We start from the raw sequence: 14,312 nt of genomic DNA, 5'->3' as shown, positions 1-14,312 counted from the left end.
TCAAATGGAATAGACCTGATGTCTTTTTATTTATTTTCCTATAAATTATTTTTATTTAGTTAATTCATTTTACATTTTTTTTGTTAATTAAGAAATATTTACCTAAATTCTTTCATATCTTGAGGGACTGGCCATAGATGTAAAATAGTTTTAAGAGGTCATACTTTTTACACTGAGCACTAAATGTCTTAGATACAAACATTCACTCGTACACATTTGCAATGACTTGCACACAACCATACAAACATGTTTATGTACTCATTTTGAATGTGATGTGTTATGTTTACGGTTCTTTTCCTGATGTGCTGATTTCCTTCTAACAAAATGGCTCATTATGTGAGCGGTAGCCAAGCCACGTACACACATGTTGCTTGTCTCACAATTGGCTGTGTTCAGAATGGTACGGCCTTAAGCTACAGTCACTGTGACAAATATGTAATATATAGGTGCTTGAACCATATGTTTCCTCTGTTTTACCAGATAATTGGCTTGTGAGGCTGATGCTGATCCTGCACATTTTCATCTCTGATGTGTTTGTTCTCTACAGCTGAAAATAGGACTCTCAGATAACTTTGTGTCTGTCAAGCTGTTCTGTTCCCTGTGTGTAGTTTTGTGTTCATCGTCACACAGAAATCATTAGAAATAGACTTTCTAATCTTCTTTTCTAGTCTTTTTTAAACATATTTTAGAAGTCAGATAATAGATGTTCTTTCAGCATCTATAAAAATAGCTTGTTTGTAATCACTTCTCTCTTCCGGTCATACCGTCCTGAACACGCCCGATTTTGTCAGATTTTGGTTGCTAAGTAGGGTCAGGCCTGGTTAGTACTTGGATGGGAGACCGCCTGGGAATACCAGGTGCTGTAAGTGCAAAAAGGGGTGGTTTACCTTATGTTACAATATCCACGAATGGACTACAAACCACTCATTTCTATAATTTAAGTTCTTTTTACTACCATGGTGAGCAGTACTCAACGAGCCAAACCCGGAATCACACAAAAGATACTTTATTGAGCAAATGCCCACTGAGAATATTAATAATAGTCAGTTAGGTGCAATGTCCTTTCTTTAAAATGGGGTGGGATCCCTCTTTAAAAGCACAATTGAAAAAACTATACTAAAATTCACAGTTCACGAGCTCACGACCATGTTCCAGTCTTTTCTCAGTTTGCGTTATGTTCTCTGCCACTCCAGTTGGCCAATACGAGCCGTCGTCCACACACGGTTCACCCGGCCTCCAGTTCGGCCACACTGGTCCCAGCAATGCACCGTGGACCTAAAACACAAGAGATGGCCAGCAGGCTTCTGTATGGACGGAAGCCTCCAATACACTATTCCTGGCGTCTCTGATCAGCCCTCGAGGTCCTCTGCCGCCGGTGCCTCTCACTGGTCCGTGTCCCTTCAACAAACAAAAGGCACTCCTCACATCGGGCTATAGATTGACAGTCAATCTATGGGCCTGTTTTATCAGCCGATTTGTTGGCACAGCTGTCAGTCAACAGGTGCATTCACTGCTTGAAGTCACCATTGCTGTTTCCAAATCATATATGCAATAACTCAAACTCAAATTGTAACTAATGAGTCCAAAACACAAACAATAAATTAATCCGGCGCCGCTGCTCCACAGTCTTGAGCGGGTTCAGCGCCACTCAGGTTCAGGTGGTTCTGACTGCACCAGTGGACCAGCTGGTCCTCCTCCTTTCTGTACGTGGACTTGTCATCGTTCTGGATCAGACCAATCACAGTGGTGTCATCTGCAAACTTTAGGAGTTACAGAGAAGGGTCCCCCTGAGGCGCCTGCATTCGTGTATATGGAGAGGAGCAGCTTGGAGAGAAAACACCCCTGGGGGAGGCTGGTGCTGGTGCTGTGTGTGGGATGTGATGTTCCTCAGCTTCACCTGCTGCTGGCTGTCAGTGAGAAGCTGGTGATCCACTGACACGGGGAGGCAGGCATAGTGAGATGGGTGAGCTTGCGGTGGAGGATATCTGGGATGACTGTGTTGAAGGCCGAGCTGAAGTCCACAAACAGGATCTTGGCATATGTCCTGGGTTGGTCAAGGCGATGCAGGATGTAGCGCAGTCCTGTACTGACTGCATCCTCAGCCGACCTGTTTGCCAGGTGAGCAAACTACAGGGGGTCCAGCAAGAGGCTTGTAATGTCCTTCACATGGCTCAAGACCAGTCTCTCAAGGATTTAATTAACACTGACGTCAGGGCAACAGGCCTGTAGTCATTTAATCCTGTGATGGTGGACTTCTTTGGGACCAGGATGTTGGTGGAGCATTTGGAGCCGGATGGCACTTTACACAGCTTCAGAGATCTGTTGAAGATCTGGGTGAAGATGGTGGCCAGTTGGTCAGCACAGACTTTCAGGCAGGAGGGGGAAACACTGGAGGTCCTGGAGCCGTCCTGCTCTTCTGTAATTATTCTGCAGAGCACCTCTCAGTGTTTACTGTTAGATATAAAGTTGCCTTTTTGACACTTTAAAGTGGCTGCAAGTACACATTTTGTATCTGGCCTCAGTAAATCTCTGTGATGTTGTTTATTAATTTGTGTTTGGAAAACATTGGAAACTTTATTTCTGAGCCCACATCATTGGGTTATGATTGTTAACAAATAGATAAGAGAAAAGCAAAATTAGTACATCTCAGCAGATCCACGATCCACACCTTGAATAGCAACAGTGATTTTTAGGAAATAAGAAAATGGGATGAATCTGGAGACTGCAGGAAGATCTGCTAACAGTCTGCAAACTATTGTGAGAGATATAATATTTGTGTGTGTTTGTTATCCAGAAGAATTCATACAGATGAAGTCATGGTGAGCTGAGCACTACTGGAAACTGATATAACAGAATGACCTAACTGAGGTGCCACAATTTGTGTGTGTTCTTATTCACAGTCTTTAGAGAAAAATGGGAAAGTTATTGAAATAATTTCCTCCTTAATGTGAAGTCTGATGGGACTGCAGCACCCCTTTGATTTTCGCAGAGAAACAAAGAAACTTACAGCACCTGATATTCCCAGGCTGTCTCGCATCTCAAGCACTAAGCAGGCCTAACCGTGCTTAGCTTCTGAGCTCAGACTAGAGCAGGTGTGTTCAGGGCATTATGGCCGTAACAACATCTAGCATTGTATTCTGACTTCTAAAATATAACTGTACTGTTTAAAAAATGCAATTTCTGATGATTTCATCCAATTTAACGTCCTTCGTCTCTGTGTGACGATGAACACAAAACTACACACAGGGAACAGAAGAGCTTGACAGACACTAAGTTATCTGAGAGCCCCATTTTCAGCTGTAGAGAACAAACACATCAGAGAAGAAAATGTGCAGGATCAGCATCAGCCTCTCAAGCCAATTATCTGGTAAAATAGAGGAAACATATGGTTCCAGCAGAGAGTGTGTGTACTCTCTCACACAGCTCAGAAAATAAAAACCACAGATGAATAAATAAACAAAAAACGCACTCTCACACAGCAGACGTCCATGTCCACACATCGACTAAAGTTCCCCTGAAGTCTGTGATGGTTTGTTAGGTTCCCAGCCCCAGGCCCTCAATGTCTAAAAGTGAGCAGTTGAAATTGAGGAGCAGGCAACCGTGCAGTACTGGGAGTGTGGCCCTCTGAGTTGCCCCGCCTACCTGAAGAACCACATCCACCTGATACCACCCACCCCCGAAGCCTTGTGTGCGCGTGTCTGTGGTGTCAGTTTGTGTTATGTAGTAATGTCTAAGGTATAGTTAAAACTGAGAGGCAAGTGGATACGGAGTGCAGCAAAGGGAACCACCTAGATGGCCCCATCTACCATACCCTACAGAACACACACGCCCCCCCGAAACCCAGCGTGTGTTAGTATGTGCCTTGTATAGGAGCCAGGAGGAGAGATGGGTATGTGTAAGAGCATGAAGAGAGAAGCTGCCCTGGAAAGGGCAGCAAGTGACTGGCATTCCCAGGGAAGGGGAGTGCCTATGAACAAGAGATCAGGGCCCACACTAACCCACCCTTACAATGGTGGCACCATTTTTCAACTCCATTCTATGAGTTCAACTCTACTGCCAGGTTCAGGTCACTGTTTTTGATGTGATCCAATTTAGGTTTAAAACTTTTTTTTTTCAGTCTGCTGTTGGCAGTTTGATTTGAAAAACTGGGGGGTGGTTAGTGCTGTTGTGTGTGTATGTGCTCACATGACGAATGTTGGGATCAGCTCCTGTTCATACTTCCAAAGCTGAACTGGAAACTCACATATTATCCTCTCTTCATTATACAAGCTGAAACTGTGCCTCCTGGCACTGTGTGTGCATCTGTGCGTGTTTGCGTGTGTGTGTGTGCATGTGAGAGAGATGAGAGAGAGAGAGACAGGTTAAGTGGAGTACACTGAGGCAGAAGTTCAGCAGTGAGTTCAGACAGAGGTCACTCTCTTCTCTCTCCATTTTCCTTTCCGTTTGTCCTTCTTTTCTTACACTTCACTTTATTTTCCGTTTGTTCACTATTTCTAATTATCTAATGCCATTGTTCTTTTCCTATTACTCTCCTTCTGTTTTTATATATTCATATCTTTGAATAATTAATTTTTTCTCTTTCTTTTATTTGGCCTATCCCTTTTGATTCTGCACCCTGCTCAAGTATTGGCACAGGATCTGTCTTCAGGTATAGAGCACACACACACACGCACACACTTTAAATATAATTTTATAAGACATTTTGAAACAACTGTTTTATATTGAATTCATATACTTAGAACAATAAACACAGTAGCATTTGTTTGTGTGTGTGTGTGAGAGAGAGAGAGAGAAAGACGTATTGCATACATCAGTGTGCTAACAGAAGCTGTTCTTCAAAGTGAGTTGAGACGTCATAAATTGTGAGTGTCAACAGCAGGCAGCTTCCTGCTGCTCTTCCCAGTCTGAGACAGAAGCAGAGCCACTAACAAGCAGAAACAGACTGTCTCGGTTATACCAGCAAACAAAGTTGTCTCACACAGACAGCTCAAATGAACTAAAAGAGGACTGCAACAACAACAATAAAATCAGGGAAGCTTCCCCATAAGAGGGCAGTGTTGCTCAAAATGTTTAAGGATAGAGCTTGTGGCCTCAGGGTTTCTACTGCAACAGACAGAAACTAGTTGAACACAGTGACAACCACTGGAGAGGGTGAAAGTATCACTGAGATGCATTTGACCAAGGATCTGAACCCAAACTAACATTAGACTGAAGAAGATTTAGTTGTGTATGTCTCTGAGGAATTTTATTTCAAAGTTGTATGAAAAAACAGCCACAACAGTGTGAGCAGCATGGCTTTTACATTGTTGCTGTATGTGTACATATGCAGTATATCAGAGTATATCCTGGAGACACCTACCTGTGGCTGGAAAACCAAAACAGGGGTTTTGAGGACTTTGGCAGGTGCTCAAATGTTTTGTTGTGTTTGTATTTGGTCAACACAGTGCATGGGTACTGAGTACGCATGTATTAATGTAGCATTAACTACTGATTTATCATGGGTTGGAACATCAACATATAATTTTTGTTTCTGATCTTTATTTAATTAATTCCAATGTATGTCAAGACTGATGGCACGCTGAGCGCAACATAGCCTCACGCATGTGTGCAGCCACTGATATCGAAACTACCCTAACCATGGCAATGTCAACCTCATCTGGAAATGTGCCATATGATGTCACATTTGGTTTTAAAGCGTTCACGCAGACAGCAAACTGCCACTTGCAAAGAGTGTGGTATCAGGATAAATGATGGTGGTTCAACTACGTCCAACTTCATCAGGCACCTGAAAACGCACAAGGTCAGTCTCTTTGTAATGTGAAAGGGAAACTTAGCGCATATCAACATGTAGCAAACTAATCAAAGTAATCAGTATACTTTATGCAGATTATAGCTTCATTGTTTACCACATGGCTCTGCTGATTTATCTGCAGCAACCTGTGAAATTTAGGAAGGACTTTGGTTAAGTAGCGTAGGTTAACAGTTACTAAATTAAATGCTAAGCCAAGTCTATGTGGATGTAGTTTAACGTTAATCTAATTGCTGTTTTAAAGTAGCCCACTTTTACAATTTCAGGGACAGCTAATAAAATTCCAGGTTGACTGTCAAAAAACTGAAAAATGCACTGAAATCGTGCTGAAAAATGTGAAGCATGAGAAGTTCAGGCTACACAGCCAGTTATTAATATGTTTGTTAATGTATCCTGTGGTGCAGAGCAAGCACGCATATTTCCAAATACATTTATATACTTCAAACAAGCTTTCAAGGCGTTTCTTCACATTGGATTGAAATAACCCTCTTAAAGACTGCCAAACTGCCAAAAATTAAGGCATCGTAAGCCAGGGAGGGAGACGATTGGTACAACCCCCCTGACCAGCCTCAGCGGACTGTTCAGTAATCCAGACTTTACCTGGTGATAGTTGGTGAAACTATTGAGGTAAAGTGCACGTTGCAGAGACGGGTGGTGGTGGTGATTATTAACTTTCCACAGTAGCTCCTAACAAAATCGATCCACCGTTTCTTCATGCTGTTGTCATTTGGAAATTTAAATAAAGTAATGGAGCCACTACCCTGGACACTGTGGCATCCAGGGAAGATGCACAAACAAGGAGGAGACATGACGAGTTAGTTACAGTTGTTAGTTAGTAAGCCAGCTAGCTGCAAACTACCGAGTTATGCTGTACAAGACTTGAGACCAAGCGGGAAAACCACAGAGACTAATGTGCTGAATGTATTTATACTGCTACAGCAGCAAGGGTGTGTTTATGCTAAACACCGCCGCATTACGTAAAGCGGCAGTGATTTCAGACCAGCTAATTAAATCCTGACACAGAAATGTTGAAACACAGTGTGTGAAGCCTAGCTCCACAATTCCAATCTAAATGGTTGAAATGCTTTTTACACATTGCTGAGAAATACTGAGAAATGACTGTGACCATGCTCTGATCAAATTTGAACCTGCAGTGTATAATGATATTATATATATTGATAATACAGTACATGCTTTCATGCCATAACATACAGCAATGCAGTCTTATCGAGACCAAAAGGCATGTGTGTAATGATAGAACATTAATATCAGTCATTTGAGATTTGAGGCTTGACTTAGACTTGGGTCAAAAGACTTGAGACTTGACTTGTTATTGGTCCTCAAAGACTTGAGACTTGACTTGGACTCGAACACAAAGACTTGAGACTTGACTTGGAAAAAATTACTTGTGAACAAGCTATGTCACGACATTCAGCAGCTGCATTTTTACAACTGAGGAAAATTCTCATTTCTAAGAAGTATCTTGATGCAGACAAAATATTCTCTGAACACCATGTTCAAGCAGGAATATTCACAAGTGCACCTGGAACCAGGACACCCTTCGTTGCAAACTGAAGACTGATTTTGTAACTGTATTGTCACGTCTTTTTTTAAATTGAATGTGATGAGTGCAAATCTCTCTCATTATGTTGAACAACACTCTTGTAGAAAGTGATTGTCATGATAAACTGTGACTGCACACATCTCAGCTCTCTTTGGCTCTCAGCTTTGGGCACCAATCTCAGAGCTGCCGAAAGGAAATGGCACAAGTCAAAAGATCCTGCAGATCTAGCTAAACTCCAGGCGCTACTGTCATCATTTGTATCCAATGTTACTGATGCAAAAAAGTATTTCTACATTAACAAGATTCATAGTACTACTGACACCCGGAAACTTTTTTCCACCTTCAAAACTCTACTTAATCCTCCGCCTCCGCCACCTGCTACCAATCTAACAGCAGACACCTTTGCCTAATTTTTTACTGACAAAGTGGCAGCTATAAGCAAACAGTTTGCCAAACCTTGTACCACAAAATCTGCATGCAGAAGCCCTACTGCATCATTTTCCTCATTTACCCCTCTCACTCAGAGCAGTGTGTCTAAACTTCTCACATGTAGCCGTCCTACTACATACCTGCTGGACCCCGTTCCAACTAATCTTTTCCAATCCATTGCTCCTACTGTAACTGCAGCAGTCATGCATGTGATTAATGCTTCACTGACATCGGGTACATTTCCTACCACATTCAAGCAAGCTCAGGTTACACCGCTGCTCAAGAAACCTTCCCTCCCTCCAACTCATGTGGAGAACTATCGGCCGGTCTCTCTCCTCCCGTTTCTATCTAAAATCATTGAAAGGGCAGTCTTTAAGCAGGTCACTGATTACCTCTCACATAACAACCTCCTCTACCCAAACCAATCTGGGTTTGAAAGTGAACACTCCACCGAAATGGCTCTGTTGGCTGTGACAGAATCCTTAAAAGAAGCCAGAGCGACAGCTAAGTCCTCTGTACTTATCCTGCTCGACTTATCGGCTGCATTCGACACTGTCAACCACAGTATCCTTTTGTCCATACTCTCTTGCATGGGCATCACAGGGAGAACACACTCCTGGTTTGAATCAGACCGACCAGTCATTCAAAGTATCCTGGCTTGGTCACACTTCTGCAGCGCACCACCTCGCCACAGGGGTCCCCCAAGGTTCAGTACTGGGACCTCTTCTCTTTGCCATATACATCAACTCACTGGGGCAGATCATCCAATCACATGGCTTCTAATACCAATGTTGGTGTAGCCCTGTACAAAATTCATATAAGTTACAGAGCTTAAAAGATAATTAACAGTGTAATAACTGGCTGTATAAAAACAAAAGTTCATAAGTAAGAGTTCCTGATACTTAAAAATGTTTTAAGATGTGCTGGTTAAGAGGCATAAATATAAGATGTACAGTGTGATAAATAAGATTATTTACAGTTAAAAGATAAGTTCATATAAAAGTTTTGAGTTCATCTGAGAGAGAAAAGGAGAGGTTGTGTTTATGTGTAACCTAATCTGTTACCTGTAATATGTCAATTATCTGATTCCTGTTTTGCTATTGGTTGTGCATTTACTCATGAGCCAAGCAGTAACGTCACCAGGCAAGGGGCGGGACTAGTGGCACAAGTTAGTGCAGGAAGTATTGAGCACGCAGAGAGAATGAGACAGACGCTAATGAATGGAGAGTTAACTGAGGAGGCATCGTAGAGTGGGAAGCATTTTAAAGTTTTGTTGTGAAGGTCGACTACTCGTGGTCCTGATTTAAACTTTGTTGTAACCTGCAAGAGATGAATATGACTGTGTATGCCTGTATTGTGTGCTATAGCGAACTGTTATAGTGAAGAGACTGGATGTGTAATGTGATTAGCGACATGCTAGTTATGCAGTAGCATTTGGTGCTAATGGCCCGCATATTGAAGCTTTAGCACTGTGATATGTCTGAAGCTAAAGCAAAGCTAATACTAATTCAAAAAGAGATAGTGTTTGATAATGTGGCTCAATTTGAATAATATGTTTTAAGGATATGGACGTTGGGGAGAGTGAGAGAGACTGTTTCCAACTGATGGTCCTGCTGTTTTGTCCCGTCCAGTCCTGCTGTGCTGTGTTTTTCTTCCTTTGTGACTGCTGCCGCCATTTCCATTGCTGTAGAGAGACTAATATCCCTTATTCCCTTCTGCACGCCCGTATTAATGTATGGGCTTACCGGGGCTCAAGCCCCGGGGCCCGACGACGTAGGGGGCCTAATGCAAGGCTCGAGAAAACTTTTTTTTAAAAAGGCAGAAAAAAAATAATTCACGTGGGCCTATGTGGATGTTTTGTGTTGTATTTTTTTACATTTATGCTCCCTGTGTGACCATTCAGACCGTTCTGTGTATTAGAGGGCTGCATTGGGATTGGGTCCCACCGGGTCCCACGGGACCCAACTCAAATCTCGCGGGAGCGGGCGGCTAAAAAAAACCACTGCGGGATCGGGATGTATCCTAGCAACAGGATGTCAATAAGTGATGTGGAAAGGAAGCTCAAAGAAGGTCTTTGCAGCAGAAAGACAAATCAAGGCAAGTCTGACATCTGGAGAAGTTTGTCAATTGTCCATGAATCTCTTTATTAATAGCCTATAAAATGACTTGTTTTCTCCTGCGGGATGGGAGAAGACACAAAATCAATGCATTTCTATTATTGTGTGGGCACAAATTCTCAAAGTTTTGCGGGTGCGGGCGGTAATGGTCAGAAATTTAGCGGGAGCAGAATGAAGAAAATAGTCCCGTGCAGGGCTCTGCTGTGTATTTTAAAAGAATTTAACAAAGCGCTCATAGTGTCGTATGAGTATGTTAATTAAATTTCTGTATAGAGATATGTAGAGCTATGTAAAATTCTTTGACATTAAAAGTATGTTTTGTTACAGTCAAAGTGATACTGCAGTGATTCTTGAAGCATTATTTTATGTATTATAAGTATGTATTCCCGGTGGTGGTGGCGTGGAGGGCCTTGAGAAAGTGGTTAGCCCCGGGGCCCATGGTGCTTTAATGCGGGCCTGCCCTTCTGCCCTTACCAATCTAATGCTGGACTCGTGAGTACTGTCACTTCATGCACATGCTTTTATTTTATGCTCAGTTCTGAGTGAATCGGCCATTCTAGTTTTCAGGCCCACTGCACCCAAGCAACGAACAGGCCTTCAACAGGTTTTTTTTTTCTTCTTTTAATTTCAGACAAGTTTTCAAGATAGATTTGCTTTTGGGAAAGTAAAGGTGTTTATTTGCTTGTACGTTTATTTTGAAAAACTTTTGTTTCCTTCCATAGAATAAGCATGTGGTTTTATTTATATTTTTACACAAAGATACAACTTTTACGTCATATTGTAGATAAATATTTGTGAATATGTTTGCATAAAAACTGCAGTTGTGGTGGTCATTACAAAAGTACACATTTACAAAGTAAATAGAACACAGTTGTATTTCCCTACAACGAGCCCAGGCTCAGTCTCATTGTATTAACCACTCCAGTTCTATTTTACATGGGACCTGGGTTACATTATGCTGATGATACCCAGCTCTATCTTTCATTCCCACCTGATGACCACACACAAATCTCAGACTGTCTCTCTGACATATCAGCATGGATGAAAGCCCATCACCTCCAACTTTCCCAAAAACTGAACTGCTTGTCTTCCCAGCCAAACCAACCATACACTACAACATCTGCATCCAAACTGAATCCCTATCTCTTGCTCCATCAAAGGTTGCTGGAAACTTGGGTGTTATGATTGATGACCAACTAACCTTCAGAGATCACGTTACCTCGGTTGCTCGTTCATGCCACTTTGCATTGCTAAACATAAGAACCATACCTAAGAGCATACCTAACCCAGCATGCCACCCAGCTCCTGGTGCAGGCCATGGTCATCTCCCGCCTTGACTACTGCAACGCTCTCCTAACTGGTCTCCCAGCCTTTGCAGTGAAACCTCTGCAGATGGTCCAGAAGGCAGCGTGTCTGGACTTTGATCAGCCTAAATGAGCACACATCACCCCTCTGTTCATTGAACTCCACTGGCTGCCCTTAGCCGCCTGCATCAAATTTAAATCACTGATGTTAGTCTACAAAGTGCTTAATGGAACAGCTCCCATCTACTTGAATGCTCTTGCAAAGGCTTATGTCACAACTCAGTCCCTCCGTTCGTCTCAGGATTGTTATCTAGCAGTGCCTACACCACGCCTAAGACAATCCAAACTCTTTTCATGTGTAGTTCCATGATGGTGGAATGACCTACCGAGCGCTACAAGAACAGGGGCGTCCCTGTCTATCTTCAAGAAACTCTTGAAAACCCAGCTCTTCAGAAAGCATCTCCTATCCTAGCACTTACCTTGTACTTCCCTACTCCCTCTATCTCTGCACTTTATCTTTTTGCACTCTATCTCTACCCTGTCACCTCTGACAGAGTCGGACTAGTGGGTTCCTTCTATGTAGTTTATTGTTAGCTTTTTATATAGCTTGTTATACCTTCATTTGTAAGTCGCTTTGGATAAAAGCATCTGCTAAATACATAAACATAAACATCTCATAAGTGTGCACTCTGGAGGTCTGTGGAAGCCCCACACCTTGCAGTGAGTTTTGCACTTGTCACAGGCATAAATACCATATATATAACTAATGCATCTGCATTAGGGCATGTGGAGCAGACGCGTAGCTATGGCCATGTGAAGAACTGTTCAGTAACATTCCCACAACAAACAGCCAACAGAAACTTTCAAACAATGGCACATAAAAACAAAAGGAGGTTTAAGAAGAGAGTCCTGCCAGCTGAAAATAATCTATATAATTGATGACTTTGCATGACAAAATACCAGAGGAGAGCACCTGTAATGTAAGATGAAGTTTTGTTTTAGCCTTGGTGGAAATATTTATAAGTATGGTTTTATCTGCCGTCGTGGTCCCACCACAGATTTGGTCTCACAGCTGCTAGTCTGTTTTCTTAGTTTCTTTTACTGCAATGACTTTTATGTGTTGATAGTATGTCTTTGAAGTTGCTTTTATATTCCACTCATTACTGAAGTTACCTGATGTTATTGTGAGACTAAAGGATTTGTCACTGGATCTCTTTTGCCCAGTCCAATAAATCAACTTATTGTATACATGTAATGGATATAATATAACTATTCTTAATTGTTTAGTCTGCATGAAAGCAGCATTAAATCATCAGAACAAACCAAAGAAAAGTGTTCTTGTTTCAAGTTTATAAATAAAATCATAAATGATGTCTGTAATGTGTTAAATTGAGGTGATCAAAGACAGATGTCTTCTATCTTCATCTGCTACCTGCAAACCTCACCAGTCCAACATTAGAAAGTATTTTAGTTGTATGTACTAGTGTGTGTGTTTGTACCTGTGTGTGTATGAGAGAGGGAGAGATAGTGAGAGAGAAAGAATTGGGGGTGGGAAGATGTGGCAGAGTAGGGAGCAGGGGAGGTAACGAGGGTAATAGGCCAGTGGCTGTTGAATATCAGATGGGGGTTAAGGCTAGCTGGAGTTGGCTGGGTTAAGACTGGGGTGAAGGTTTAAGTTGAGGGCAGAGGGGAAAGAGAGGAGAGGAGGCGTGTGAGTGTGTTGGGAGAAGGAATTAAAGTGGAGGGCAAACTAGAGACAGCTTGTCTGAGTTTCTGTCCTCTGATCGACCCCCACTACTTCTATACATGGGTGCGAGGCTCCAATCTCAAGCATTTATATGTGTATGTGAAAGGGAACATTAGAACAAATGAGGATTTTGTGCATGTCAAGTATGTTTAACTTATAAAAATCAAAGTATAGATTATCTCATACCAGATTATTTTTAGTTATCATCACTTTTTATACAGATATGATATAAACTTATAGACAAAGGGTTGGCATATTTAGAAGAAAATTAAAAACTGGATTTTACCACAAAAGATTGTCTCATTACTAATTCAAACTCTCAACAGTGTTCCTTTTAATTAAATTCAATTCAGTTTAATTATAAAGTGCCAAATCACAACAAATATCATCTCAAGGCACTTCAATGATACAGTCCAATTCAAGCCAATTAGAGTTAAATTAATTGTAATCATAATCCAATCAATTCCAGTTAATTAAATTCAAAATTAGTCCAATTCATATATATAGAGCCAATATAAAAACAAAATAAAGTAGACTTGCTCAGGAAACCAAAAGAAAAATCTCTTCAGTCCAATCTCCCGCCTTGAGCGTGCATGAGGCAACTGTGGAGAGAAACGACTCCCTTTTAACAGGAAGAAACCTCCATCAGAACCAGAACCAGGAAGGGTGGCTATCTGCTTCGACCAGCTGGGGTTTGAGAAGACAGAAAAGGGGGGAAAAACATCATAACACCATTCAAAGGATACCTGTTGAGATAGGAAAACACAAGTTAAAAACAACAATAATGCCAAATGTAAATAATATCATATGAGCAATTAAATAGTGGAAAAAAAGAGAGAAAAGTGTGGAAAGGTAACCATGAGCAAAACATTTTATAATAAATCGAAAAGTTGGCAATACTGTGCATGAATTCGTTAAAATGAGTGTGTTTAGGAAGCGTCAGCCACGCAAATCTTTTTTGTTTTCTAATGTTATTTATCTTTTTTTGCTTTTTGCTTACTTCATTGAGAAGTTTTGTCTTTTGTATATGTATCCCATGGATACAGCAGACTTTCACATAAGAGCCAGCTCTCTTGTTTATTCTAGAGAGGAGTTGCTGGCTCTCAGAAGGAGGAAACATGGACAAAGGAACAACGTCCCAGAGGAGCAGCATAGGAGGTACAGAGACTGCAAGGCTAGGGCTAAGCTAAAGGCTAGGCTGGCGGAAAACCGGAGGTTTTAAACCATCGCTTCCCTCCGTGATTATGGGGAACGTCAACTCGCTGCTGAACAAGATGGACGAACTGTCCACTCTGGAAAACCAATGGATTTACCGCAAGTGCAGCTTGTTCATCCCGACCGA

General features: G+C 41.7%; 1 pseudogene; it reads left to right on the top strand.

Annotated features, from left to right (window-relative positions):
- The first annotated feature begins 750 nt into the window (after positions 1-750).
- LOC140279027 (5S ribosomal RNA) lies at positions 751-869 on the top strand (annotated as a pseudogene).
- Positions 870-14,312: the final 13,443 nt, after the last annotated feature.

The sequence above is a fragment of the Leuresthes tenuis genome, unplaced genomic scaffold (genome assembly GCF_036924035.1).
Source record: "Leuresthes tenuis unplaced genomic scaffold, fLeuTen1.0.hap1 SCAF_20, whole genome shotgun sequence".
In the NCBI taxonomy this organism is placed as follows: domain Eukaryota; kingdom Metazoa; phylum Chordata; class Actinopteri; order Atheriniformes; family Atherinopsidae; genus Leuresthes; species Leuresthes tenuis.
This window is presented reverse-complemented; position numbering and strand designations above follow the sequence as displayed.